Source organism: Lemur catta, chromosome 6 (assembly GCF_020740605.2).
Source record: "Lemur catta isolate mLemCat1 chromosome 6, mLemCat1.pri, whole genome shotgun sequence".
NCBI lineage: Eukaryota > Metazoa > Chordata > Mammalia > Primates > Lemuridae > Lemur > Lemur catta.
Window position 1 is genome coordinate 48,212,076 of NC_059133.1, and position 12,618 is coordinate 48,224,693.

General features: G+C 35.8%; 1 long non-coding RNA gene across 4 annotated transcripts in view; it reads right to left on the minus strand.

Annotated features, from left to right (window-relative positions):
* Positions 1–12,618, minus strand: part of LOC123639568 — a 105,624-nt gene that overhangs the window by 38,818 nt on the left and 54,188 nt on the right. For 3 of the 4 annotated variants that reach the window (XR_006735759.1, XR_006735762.1, XR_006735761.1), the window contains exons 4-6: positions 3,267–3,402; positions 2,607–2,692; positions 503–584 (exon numbers count right to left, since the gene is read on the minus strand). This is a non-coding gene — a long non-coding RNA (uncharacterized LOC123639568). The remainder of the gene's footprint in view (positions 1–502; positions 585–2,606; positions 2,693–3,266; positions 3,403–12,618) is intronic. The other variant, XR_006735760.1, reaches the window with a different exon arrangement.

Below are 12,618 nucleotides of genomic sequence, written 5' to 3' on the forward strand. Positions count from 1 at the left end.
GAAGAGTGATTCAAAATACAGAAATGAGGCCCCAGAGAGTGAAGTCCATAGCCAGGGAGAATAACCCCTGGGAAGCAGGACTGAGCCCTAATCCACTGGCTGGATGTGCCCGGCAGAATTGCAGGATTGCAATGGCCCAGCTAGTGTTGTACGCCTCCTGTTTTCCTTGTTAATACAGAAATATCTACCACAGTTCTGCTATGCCTCTACCACCACAGTATGGCTGGGGAATGTGTGTGTTTGGAAGGTGGGATGGAGATTCAGATAACTTGTCTGTTTAATTCAAATATCTTTAGATCAAAAATAACAATAATCAAGAAGCTGTGTCCCGGAACCAACCTAAGGAGCCTTATTCACACCTGCTATAGATGATAACAAATCCTAAATTTTGATCTGATGATATAATGGGATGAGACTGGGGTTTTAAGGGGAGGAGATAAGTGATTTTAAATGTGAGAAAGATATGGCAGATTGTATTTTGCAAAGATGACAGCAACAGTACCTTCCAACTCCTGTGCTTGCTTTTGACACTCCTTCCATTCAGAGGTGGGAGCTTTGTTTCCTCCCTTTGAATCTGGATGAGTCTGTGACAAAAGCACAAATGACATAATGTGACTTCTGAAGCTAGGTGAGAAAAATGCAAAATGCTCTTGGTGTTCTTGAAACACTTTTTAATTCCAGTCAAGCCTCTGTGAGAGAGCCCAAGCAGCCACACGCAAGGAGAAGTCACAAAGAGTTGGTCCAGCCCAGCTCCATCTAAAGTCCACCCAATGAGCTTCCTTAACCCTCAGCGATGTGTGTGAGTGAGCCTTCAGATGACTCCAGCTCCTACCCTTGGGGTCTTCCGAGATCCCAGACACTGTGGAACAAGGATAAGCCATGCCTGCTTTTTCCTCTCTGAATTCCTGATCCATAGAATCTGTGAGCAAAATAAATTGGTTGCTGGTTTACTCCACAAAATTGGGTGGGTTGTTATGCAGCAGTTGTGACTGGAACTCACCTTTGCACTAAGTCTAATATGCAGTTTGCACAGGGAGAGTTCTCATTGCCCTGGGAACTCTTTTAAAATTACAGGTATTCTAAGAAGTCTAGATAAGGGATTAAAAAAAATATTTGCATCAATACTAGAAGGGAGGTCTAGCTATCTAATGGGAGAGCTTGTGGGGAGCAGGAAGCGAACATCTCCAACCTCCCTGTCACTGTCACTTCCACCACCATGCTTCCTGGCTGCCTTGTGGAGCCGAAAGCAAAATAAAAATAATTAAAATTAAAGAGAGAGCAATTATAATTAAAAAAGTAAGATAAATAACAAAAGACTCATAAGAAATAGTTATATGTCAAAGCGATAAAACACTAAGAAAAAATTAAGCAGAAGATAATAAAAGTAGTAATATAACTAATAATCAATAAGAAAGCTCAGAAAGAAGCAATAGAAAAAATAAGTTTAGAATCATATAGACTTGGAATTAAATTTGTGCTCTTTCATTTACGTTTCATGATCTTGGGAACATCCTGCAATATGTCACTGAGTCTTACTTTCCACAATTATAAAATGGAAATAATAAAGTCTGTCTTGCAGGGTGACTGTGGGAATTAAAAGATGTCAAATCTATCTATAGTACTAACAGTGTCTGGCACACAGCATCCTATAAACTACATTGGCTGATACTATAATATATGAAATATGGGTCTTTTTCTCTGCAAGGATAGCCATGAAAACAAGAAGTCAGAGAAGTACTTTAAGTCTCAGGCTGCCCCTGACTACATGTCTATTCCGAATCTCAGTGAATGAGCTTATTAAAAACAAAACCAGTAATAACTCTGCATAGAAATAGGTCATTTTACAGAAATAACAGTGATACGACATCTCTTTTGTTCTCCTGGAGAGAGTTGGAACCCATTATATTAAGTGAAGTATCCCAAGAATGGAAAAGCAAGCATCACATGTACTCACCAGGAAATTGGTTTCCCTGATCATCACCTAAATGCACATTGGGGAAGGATACCAACTGGATATCAGACTGAGACGGGGGCTGGGGGGAGGGGATGGGTGTATGCCTACATGATGAGTGCGTTGCACACCGTCTGGGGAATGGTCATGCTTGAAGGTGCTGACTGGGGGAAGTAGCAGGTGGGGGGAGGGATGGAGGTATGACTACATGGTGAGTGCCAGGCGCACTGTCTGGGGAATGGACACGCTTGAGGCTCTGACTCAGGGGGATGGGCAGGACATGGGCAATATATATAACCTGAGCTTCTGTACCCCCATAATAAGCTGAAATTAAAAACAAAAAAAGAAAAAAGAAATAGGTCATTCTGCATAAAAATCCACCTATTTCACAGAGCTGTTGTGAAGATAAAATGTGGAAATGTGTGTGGGAAATACACTGTAAATTACGAAAAGCTAAACAAATAACAGGCATTCCTATTCATTATCCCCACTAGTCCTTAGACCAGTATTCACACAGTCTGTTACTTTTCATAATTTTTGTTTGATTTTTTTTCTAACAAACAAAGTTCTTACACAGACAGAAAATAGTTTTGTGATACAAAAAGCACAGAAATGTTCCCTGTAAATGTAATTTATTTAAATAAATAGTACTCACCAGATTTCCTCTGTTGGTATCAGTGATAGGTAAGAATATTTCTAGAATGCTTTACTTCATTGGAGCTTGAAGCAGTTTAGCCGCACCTTCAACAAATTAAAACTTTTATCAGAATATCTGTTATTAAATAAATATTGTACTTGGTTTCCCTTTAGTTCAATTTATCACTGAATCTCATATAGCCACCAAAGCAGGAAATTGTGCATAATTTCTCTAAAACTGCCAACTATACTAAAAGAAGGAGCTCTAAAGCTTAGGGAAGCCTTTGGGATTCCTGACAGATCTTCATGCAAAATTGAAGTATTCCATCTTTGGACAATACACAAATAACAAAAAAAATGTTTTACGTTAATCATTTTTCTTTTGAACCTCTCAAAATAGTCCTCACAGAAAAACAAAATCACAAAATCATGGATAAAATTGTAGACAAACAATGTTTTCTCCTGTTTTGTATCATTTTTAATCACAAAGACAGAAAAACTTTAAAATGTGTTACATTACAGCACACCATTTTATTTGCCAGAGTACCAATTATTTTAGCTATTTCTTAACAAAAAAAAGAATCAAATTAATACTCAAAAACTTGTATTTCATGTCAATATGCTGAATGATATTGCTAGCCAAATTTCTTATAACATCTGTTCTCTGGCAACATAATACCTCCATTGAGTGGGTTGAGCAAGTTGGGACCGGGACGCTCATCCTTTTGCTCCAGCTTTGTGAGAGATGGGTTGCAGCTGAGACTTGATTCCATTGAACAGGTGTTTGCCTCTTTCCCATGAGTAGAGTGAGGAACCTTCAGAGAGGGAGATGAGCCTCACCTGTGAATAGCTGCCATGGCACTCAGAGTTTGATCTTAACTCATCGTTTCCTCAGGAAATCAAGCATCTGCCCTCATCTTCCTGCCACTTCCTGCAGTAACACCTACAGATATGACATGGAAAGGGCCCTAGTTTGGTGGACAGATAAACCTGATTTTCAGAAATAGCCCTGTCACTTACTAGCTGTGTGATCTTGCACAAGTCCCTTAACAACGCAGAGCCTCAGTCTTCTCATCTGTTGAAATGGGGATAGTAACGACTACCTAAATATGCAGAGGGAGCATGAATAAATGAGATATATTTTAAGGCACAGCAGACATAGCATACATGGTACTGGGTACTCAAAATGCACATTTCTTTTGTATAAATATGTAGCAAGGGAGCTTGCTTCCACTGTGACAAAAATTCCAAACCGTGTTGAAAGGGATTATATATCCATCTTAAATTCATCCTCACTTTAATTTTACTAAACCCTAGATTTTTCTAAAAACACAATTGATACCATGACATTAAAGTGAATCAGAGGTGAAATAGAATAAGACTATCTCTAATTCCATGTTTCAGTCTCTTGAAGTCCAAGGATTTTATCATACAGCCCAGTAGTTTTCAGCCTGGGGTGGTTCTGTCCCAGAGGGACCTTTGGTGGTGTCTGCAGACAACTCCAAAAGTGCCTCTGACACCTGGTGTGTGAAGCCAGGTATGGTGCTAAACATCCTACAATGCAAAGGACAGCTCCACGCAACAAACAATTACTTGGCCCAACTGTCAATAGTACCAAGTTTTAAAAAATCTGATCTAGACCTTTATTAAAAGGATTTGTTCTGTAAAATTTGGATTCAGTCAAAATGCCACACTCAAGAATCCAGAAGGCCACATGTGGCCCCAGGGCCACAGGTTCCCCACCCCTGCCTGAGTTGCCCAAAGTCACACAACTTTGAAATGGCCTTGTTTCTACTATGCTATAAGCCATGTGATTACTCCAAGGGCCATACTCACAGCCTGTGATTAGCCATATTTGTGTGATTTGGGGCAAGTTACCTATCAGTGCTTCACTTTTCTCATCTCTAAAATGGAAATATTAATACATCTTACATCATATAGTGTTTGTGGAGTTTAAAGAAGTTAAAACATATAAAGAACATAGAATGATTTTTGGAATATAAGTAGTCAATACAGGTTAGTTGTAAATATTTATTATTATTTTATTAGTATTCTTGATACCTTCCAAATGATCCCAATATAATGGCTGAAAACTCCTAACTAAAATAAGGATGATGATGATGATGATGACAGTAATGAGAATAGCTACCACTTATTGAGGACCTACCATATTCTAGTCATTCTACTAGGTACTTTGCCTAAGATATTTGCTTCCTAAAAAACAAAACAAAACAAATAAAAACCCTGAGTACTAATAGCCTGTATTTCCTCCCCTTTGCTCACTCCTCAGCAGAATCCACACTGAATTCCACCCTCATCACTTCACCAAATTGGCTTTAAAATGGGTTACCAGTGACCTGCCTTGACACTAAATCCAAAGGACATTTAGAGCTAATCTCCCTTGATCTTTCTATGGCATGCAGTGACTGACCACTCCCTCCATGAAACAGGCCTCACTTTTAAATTTTGTGGCACTGCTTTCCTGTGTCAAGCCACGCTTTAATCTCCTTTCCTGGCTTAACATATAGTTATGCCTTTGTTTTATGTATACAAAGAATAAAAATAGATCATTTTCCATTTGCATTAGGACCTACCTTTTTCACACAATCTGCTCTTTGCCCTATAAAATGAAAAGATCAGAAAAAAATGCTATCTAGAGAATGAAGTTAGAAAATATATTTCAAATGAAATGTTCTAAAAAGTTCTTCTTAAGTAAAAATAACAGAGGTCCAAAATATATTAAACAAAAACTGACAGAGCTGCAAGGATAAATAGATCCACAGTTGTAATCGGACATTTCAAGACCTCTTTCTCAATAACTGATAGAACAAGTAGGCAGAGAGTCAGTGAGGATATAGAAAGCTTAAACAACACTATCAACCACCTTGACCTAATTGACATTTATAGAGCCAGGGCTCCCCACAACAACAAATGTACATTCTTTTCAAACAGTATTTCCCAAAATAGATCATATCCTGTGCTGCAAAAGTAAAAAGATTCAACAAATGTAAAAGAATTCAAGTCATACAAAGTATATTAAACACTAAAATGGAATTAAATTAGAAATCAATAACAGAAAGATCTTTGGAAAATCCCTAAGTGTTTGGAAATTCAGCAACATGCTTCTAAATAACACATACATCAAAAAAAAAAAAAAAAAAAGAGCCAAAAGGAAATTAGAGTGTACATTTGAACTACAAGAAAATGAGAATGTGGCACATTAATATTTGGGGCATGCCACTGAAGAAGTATGTAGAGATAAACTTAGAACATTAAATGCCTATATTATAAAAGAAGAAAAGTCTCTAATCAATGATCTAAGCTTTCAATTTATGAAAAGTAAATTACACTAAAAGTAACCAAAAGAAAAGGAACAATAACAATCAGAGCAAAAGTTACAGCACACATGAAAGAGAAAGAGGAAAACTATGGAGAAAACAAAAGCTGGATGTGGGAGGCAGAGTTCTAAAATGGCTCCCAAGATTCAGTTCCCAGTATAGTCCGTCTGCATAATTGCCTCTCCTTGAGTGTGGGCAGGACATGTGAATATGATAGGCTATCTCTCTTGTGATTATTTTACATAATACATAGCAAAAAAGATTTTGCAGGTGTAATTTAGGTCTTTAAATTGGTTGACTTTGAGTTAATCAAAGTCTGGTGGGCCTGATAAAAATCAGATGATCCCTTAAAAGGGATAAGAAGCAGCAACAGGTGCTTTCATGAGGGCCTTGGAAAGGTAAGGATGCCACGATGGGAAAGGAGGAGGCCATGCGGCAAGGTTCTGAGGATGGCCTGGAGGAGCTGAGAGCAGTCCCTGGCCAGCAGCTAGCAAGAAAATGAGCACCTGGTTGAATTCTGCCAACAATCAGTGAGCTTGGAGGAGGCTTCCAAGCCCCATATGAGATTGGAGTCCCAGCCGACACCTTGATTTCAACTGAGTGAGACCCTGAGCAGATGATCCAGCTAGACTGTGACTAGACTCCTGATCCAAAGAAACTTCAAGAGTTTTGTTATACATTTGTTTATACATTTCAAATAGACAGGAATTACATGTAAAGTCATAAATCAATACATGGAAGGTATACTTTAGTTTGGCCTGAAAAGGTGGGATATCTCAAAGTGGGGCTTACAGATAATAGGTGGGTTTAAAGATTCTTTGATGTGTAATTGGTTAAAGAAATGAAGCTTTGTCTAAAGGCTTGGAATGTTTTAAGTTAAAATAAGGAAGTTTATCAATCAGAGACAAGTCACCAGACATAGACTCACGAAATCTGTTGAGTAAATTGAGGACCTACAGGTGTGGTTTAAGCTTTGTTTTACAAAGCCTTATGCCTATTAATGAGCTACAAACTATATCTCTAAGAAGGGAAGGGGACATGATGAGGCAGTACGGATGATCTTCCTGGAGTCATTATTATCCCCAAACTTTATCATTTATATACTTTCAGGAAAACAATGAAAAAAATTTTTTTATTTTGGTTTTTGTTGTTGTTGTCATTTTTGCCAGAATATTCAGAAATGCTAGAGCATTTCATTGGAAATGAGAAACAACTCTTTTGACAATATTCTTTTCATCACATATATATATTTTTCTCTTTCCTAGGGAAAAACAAATAAAGAAAAACTTTTGAAAATATTCTTGTTGAAGTAGAAACCTGTTGTAATGTTTACTTCTCATCAAATATTGACAGTTTCTGACTTTTTAAAAAATTAAGACTTAAAAGCAAGAAAACTCTCTAGGAAGAGATATGCCAAAGAGACAGAAATTAATTTAACGCTGTCTTTCCACAGTACTCTGTTTTGGAAAATAACTTTCTGCATGGTTTAAATTGACATATACAGAATCTTCTCAGGAGGAGGCAGTGTGACTTACAATTCCCTGGAGATGGAAAGCAAATAAGAGAAAAACTAAAGACACCAAAATACTTATTGGAATTATTTAAAATGGTATGCCTTTCCAAGATCTGTTTATCATGTGACATAAAGCTATGAGTTTCAACGCTATCACCAAAATGCATCAGCTACCTAATTGCTTAAATATATTATTTAACCAAATAGTATATTTGTAACAGAGCCACAACTATTTTGGAAATCAAGAATAAAGGATCAAGCATTTGCAAGAACCCAGGAAAACTTTTCATGCTTTCTAACGCCAATAAAGTTGATTCAAAAGAATAGATATGGTAGCCACCTCACCTGAAAACAAAACAGCACAACCCATGAAAAAATAAGGGGTTCAGCTGTGACCCCATTGTTAACTCCTAACTTAAAGAAAGAAGTTCTATTAGAAAATGTCTAGAAAATATGTAAACACTCCAGGAGCATTTTCAGAGGCAGTTAAGAATCCTGACCACCCATCAGTTCAGAGAAGTTTGATCTGACAACAGGTATGGTCCTAATGTTAGCAAGAAAGTAAAAACATGTGTAAGTCAAAAGAGCCTTTGAAAATCTCTAAGTAAGGCTTCATGGTGGTGGACATTCTACCTCTCTATAAGTCTAACATGATCAGTATCTCCTCCAGCATTGTGACAGATTCGAATGCTAGAAAACGTGGCTGGCCTGGGCCTAGGGATAACATATGAATAATCAATATCAGAAATAAGATATGGAGGCGCACTATTATTACTTGTATTCAACACTGGTCTAGAGGTTTTAGCTAGTGCACTAAGACTGAAAAATAGTCTATGGACTCCAAGGGGAATTATAAAACCTAAAACCTCATTATTTACAAATTATATGATTATCTACATAGAAAATCTAAAAGAATTTATATTGGCCGGGTGCGGTGGCTCACGCCTGTAATCCTAGCTCTGGGAGGCCGAGGCGGGTGGATCACTCGAGGTCAGGAGTTCGAGACCAGCCTGAGCAAGAGTGAGACCCCGTCTCTACTAAAAATAGAAAGAAATTATCTGGCCAACTAAAAAATATATATACAAAAAAATTAGCCGGGCATGGTGGCTCATGCCTGTAGTCCCAGCTACTAGGGAGGCTGAGGCAGTAGGATCGCTTAAGCCCAGGAGTCTGAGGTTGCTGTGAGCTAGGCTGATGCCACGGCACTCACTCTAGCCCGGGCAACAAAGTGACACTCTGTCTCAAAATAAAATAAAATAAAATAAAAAAATAAAAAAAATGAAAGAATTTATACATGTATTATTACAGATGGTAAGAAAATTTAGCAAAAGCTAAAAATGAACTTTATTTCTACACATCAACAAGAAAACAAATTTTTAAAAGCAAACTAATGTTTACACATATACACATATATATACACACACACACATACATATATATGCATATGCATACACTCTAAGGGACATGCCTAATACACCTAACAATATATGTAAGAACTTTGTAGGGGAAAATGATAAAATTTTACTGAAAACCAATTTTAAAATCTTAAATAAATGTAAAGAAATAATACATAACAGGGATTGGAAGACTCTACGTTGTAAAGTCATCAAGTCTTCCCAAATTGTTATACATATTTAATCAGATTTCAATCAGATTCCAAGTGTGTGTGTGTATGTGTGTGTGTGTGTATGTGTGTATGTAAAGCTTAACAAATTGGTTCTAAATGTACATGGAAGAGCAATACGCAAGTCACTCCTGAAGAAGGAGAAGGAGAAGACAAGGGGAAGAGTTAATTGTCCAAATACATATCAAGACTTGCCATGACAACATAATAATAAAATAGGAATGAATATTCTAGAAAATTCACACATGCATGAAAATTTTACTTATGTCAGAGGGAAAGGAGAGTGCTTTTTTTTTTCAATAAATCATGCTGAGTCAATTGGTTATCTATTAATATATGAACCCAAAATGACAGTGGATCCTCTTCTCCCACCACCACCAAGAATCCATTTCAAGTGGGTTAAAGACTTAAATGTATAGGCAGAAATGTTTTAAGTGTTAGAAGAAAAAAAATAGAAAAATATCTATGTAGCCTTGATATTAGAAAGGATATTTAAAGCAAGATGTGAAAAGTGCTAAAAATAAAAAAATAGTAAATTCGACTATATTAAAATTTGGAACTGCTATTTATGAAAAGATATCATCATTACCAGGGAAAGACAAGCCTCAAACTGTATAAAAGATATATTGTAATTCACATAACTGGAAAAGAATTAGTATTCAGAATATATGAGAAACTTCTATAATTCACTATGAAAAAAGACAAAGAACCAGTGGTAAAATCAACAACTTATAGAAATAGGCACTATACAAGAAGAAAAGATAATGGTAATGAAACCTATGAAAAGATGCTCAACATTCTTAGTAATTGATAATATGCAAATTATGCAAATTAAGACAACAATATACCATTTAGACTGATAAAAATTAAATCTAATAATAACGAGTGTTAGCAAGTATGTGAAATAATGGGAATTAGCCTACTGCTGATGAGAGAACTACCACTTAGGAAAGCAATTTAGATATTCACAAATCCTATGACCCAGAAATTCCACTCATATTAGTAGATATGTTCCGTAAAGATCTCTTGTATGTGTACACTTGGAGAAATAAACAAGAATGTTCATAGCAACACTATAAGAGCAAAAAACTGACAGCAATTCAAGTGTCCATAGAAAGGAAAATCAATAAATAAATTGTGGCCTATACCCTATAGTAACAACGTGGATGAATTTTAAAAATATAATGTGGAGTGGCAAAAAGCAATTTGTATAGAATTGTATATAATGTGGTATCACTATATAGCTAAAAAACTTAAGGAAAACTAAACAATATATCATGGTACATAAATGGGCAATACAATTATTTTTTATGAAATACAAGAACAAAAAATGTATAAATTATTAGCTATGATAGCTTCTCTCACCCTCCTGTTGGGTAAGAGAAGGAGGGAATATATAGGAGATGCAAAGTATTGATCTAGTTCTTGAACAAGTTGATAAGTTCATGGCAATCATTTTGTTTTTATGATTTATAACTTTAGGTACATATTGCATATGTTGTTTCATATGTATTATCAAATGTTATATAACATTTCATTTGCAACTGTAAAAAAAAGAGGCTTAGAGGAGAATTGTGAACAGCATATATATAGATGGCCTTTTTTTACCATAAGGAGGAGCAGAAAACTAGAGCAATAGCCATGGGGTTTATGAGGTCAAAGGGAAATTTAGTTTTTAGAATGTGTATATCAAAACATATCTGTAATCCAAGCCCATGGGAATAAACCAGTTCAAAGGGAAAACTGATCATTCCAGAAGGAAACTTCTTAAGTAGATTAGAGGGGAAGAGATCCAGTGAACTGGTAAAAAGATTGGAAAATTGACAATATAAAAGGAGTGGAGGCAGAATATGTGGTTGCAGCTGCAGGTAAATTGATAGAAGGAGTGGCAGGTAAGTTCTCTTACGATTTGCTTCCATCTTCTAAGTGAACTAAGAGGTCATCAGCTGGGAGAAAGGTAGGGGTGATAGAGAATTGAAGTAAAAGAGGGTATGGGAGATTTGTCCTGTCAAGTGGGAGAATAAATTGACTTGTAAATATATTAGGGCACTACAAACCCCTTGAGAGTTGCGATTATAAATGTAAAATGAGAATCATCAGCACCATTGAGTTTTTTCATTAGTCAGTTTTGGTTGCTCTGATGCAGGAACAAAAACTGCATTTAACAAAAAAATGGGTTGATCCAGGGAAAGTATAATAAAGAAAAAAAAAGAGAGAGGGTAAATGCAAAATTGATGGACTATGGAATCTAAGATAGGTAAGGAGAGAGGTGAGGACCTAGAGATTGATGAGGGACAGCAAAAAGTTAGCAGGTTAATGAATTGGAGGTTCTGACAGGATATACGAATTGTTTATTCAATAATGATGTTGGAAGAACTAGCTAGCCATGCAAAGGGGAGTAGAATCCCTAAATCACTCCTTACACCAAAATAACTTTCAACAAATGACTTAAAAATATATATATTCAAGAAATAAAAACACTAATATATTAATAAATGTGCACACATATATGTAACAACTTCTAAAATTTTAGGTTGGGGAAAGACTTTCTAAGTATATCATCAAAGTAAAATAAGGGTTACCTGAACACAAGCACTGTAATGCCAAGACAGTCGACCTGATAACTGAGACGGCAGCTGAGGGACTAATGACTATCAGGGCAGGATAGAGCAGGATGGTGTGACATTTCATCACTCTACTCAGAATGGCACGCAATTTAAAATGTGTAAATTGTTTATTTCTGGAATTTCCCATTTATGTCACAATGTCTATATCACACACCTCACTTCGTCTCATCATGTAGGCATTTTACCATCTCACATCATCACAAAAAGGCTGAGTACAGTACCGTAAGATATTTGGAGATAAAGACCAAATAACATAACTTTTATTACTATGTACTGTTATAATTATTCTATTTTGTTATTAGTTATTGTTAATCTCTTTCTATGCCTAATTTATAAATTAAACTTTGTCATGGGTATGTATGTATAGGAGAAAAACATAGTGCATATAGGATTTGATACTATTTGTGGTTTCAGGCATCCCACTAGGAGTCTTCATATGTATAATTCATTTGGATAAGCAGGGACAACTCTATGTGTAATTCTTACCAATCAATATCAAAAATAGGTATAACCAAATAGAAAAATGATCAAAAGATAAGACTAAGCAATGAGAAAAGCTAGAAATGTTTGAAAATATATTCAATCTCACTAGGAACCAAAGAAATATAAATTGTTTAAAAACAAATATAATAAAAAGGCAAATAATAAATTGGGGAAATATATAAATATCTTATGAGTCAAAAAAACCCATAGGAACACCACAATAATGTACCAAATATGAGTAGCTATTTCACAAAAGATAAAATGATAATTGGATAAGACATTTATGAAAATGTTCAATCTCATTGATCAATAATGGGACAATTAGAAACAATAAAATATTTCTAATGAAATACATGAAAACAATTAGATATTTATTCATTTATCAAATTTGGAAAGATTTCCTTTTTACTGGGGCAAATCCATGTGCATAAAGCTGTAGAAGACAG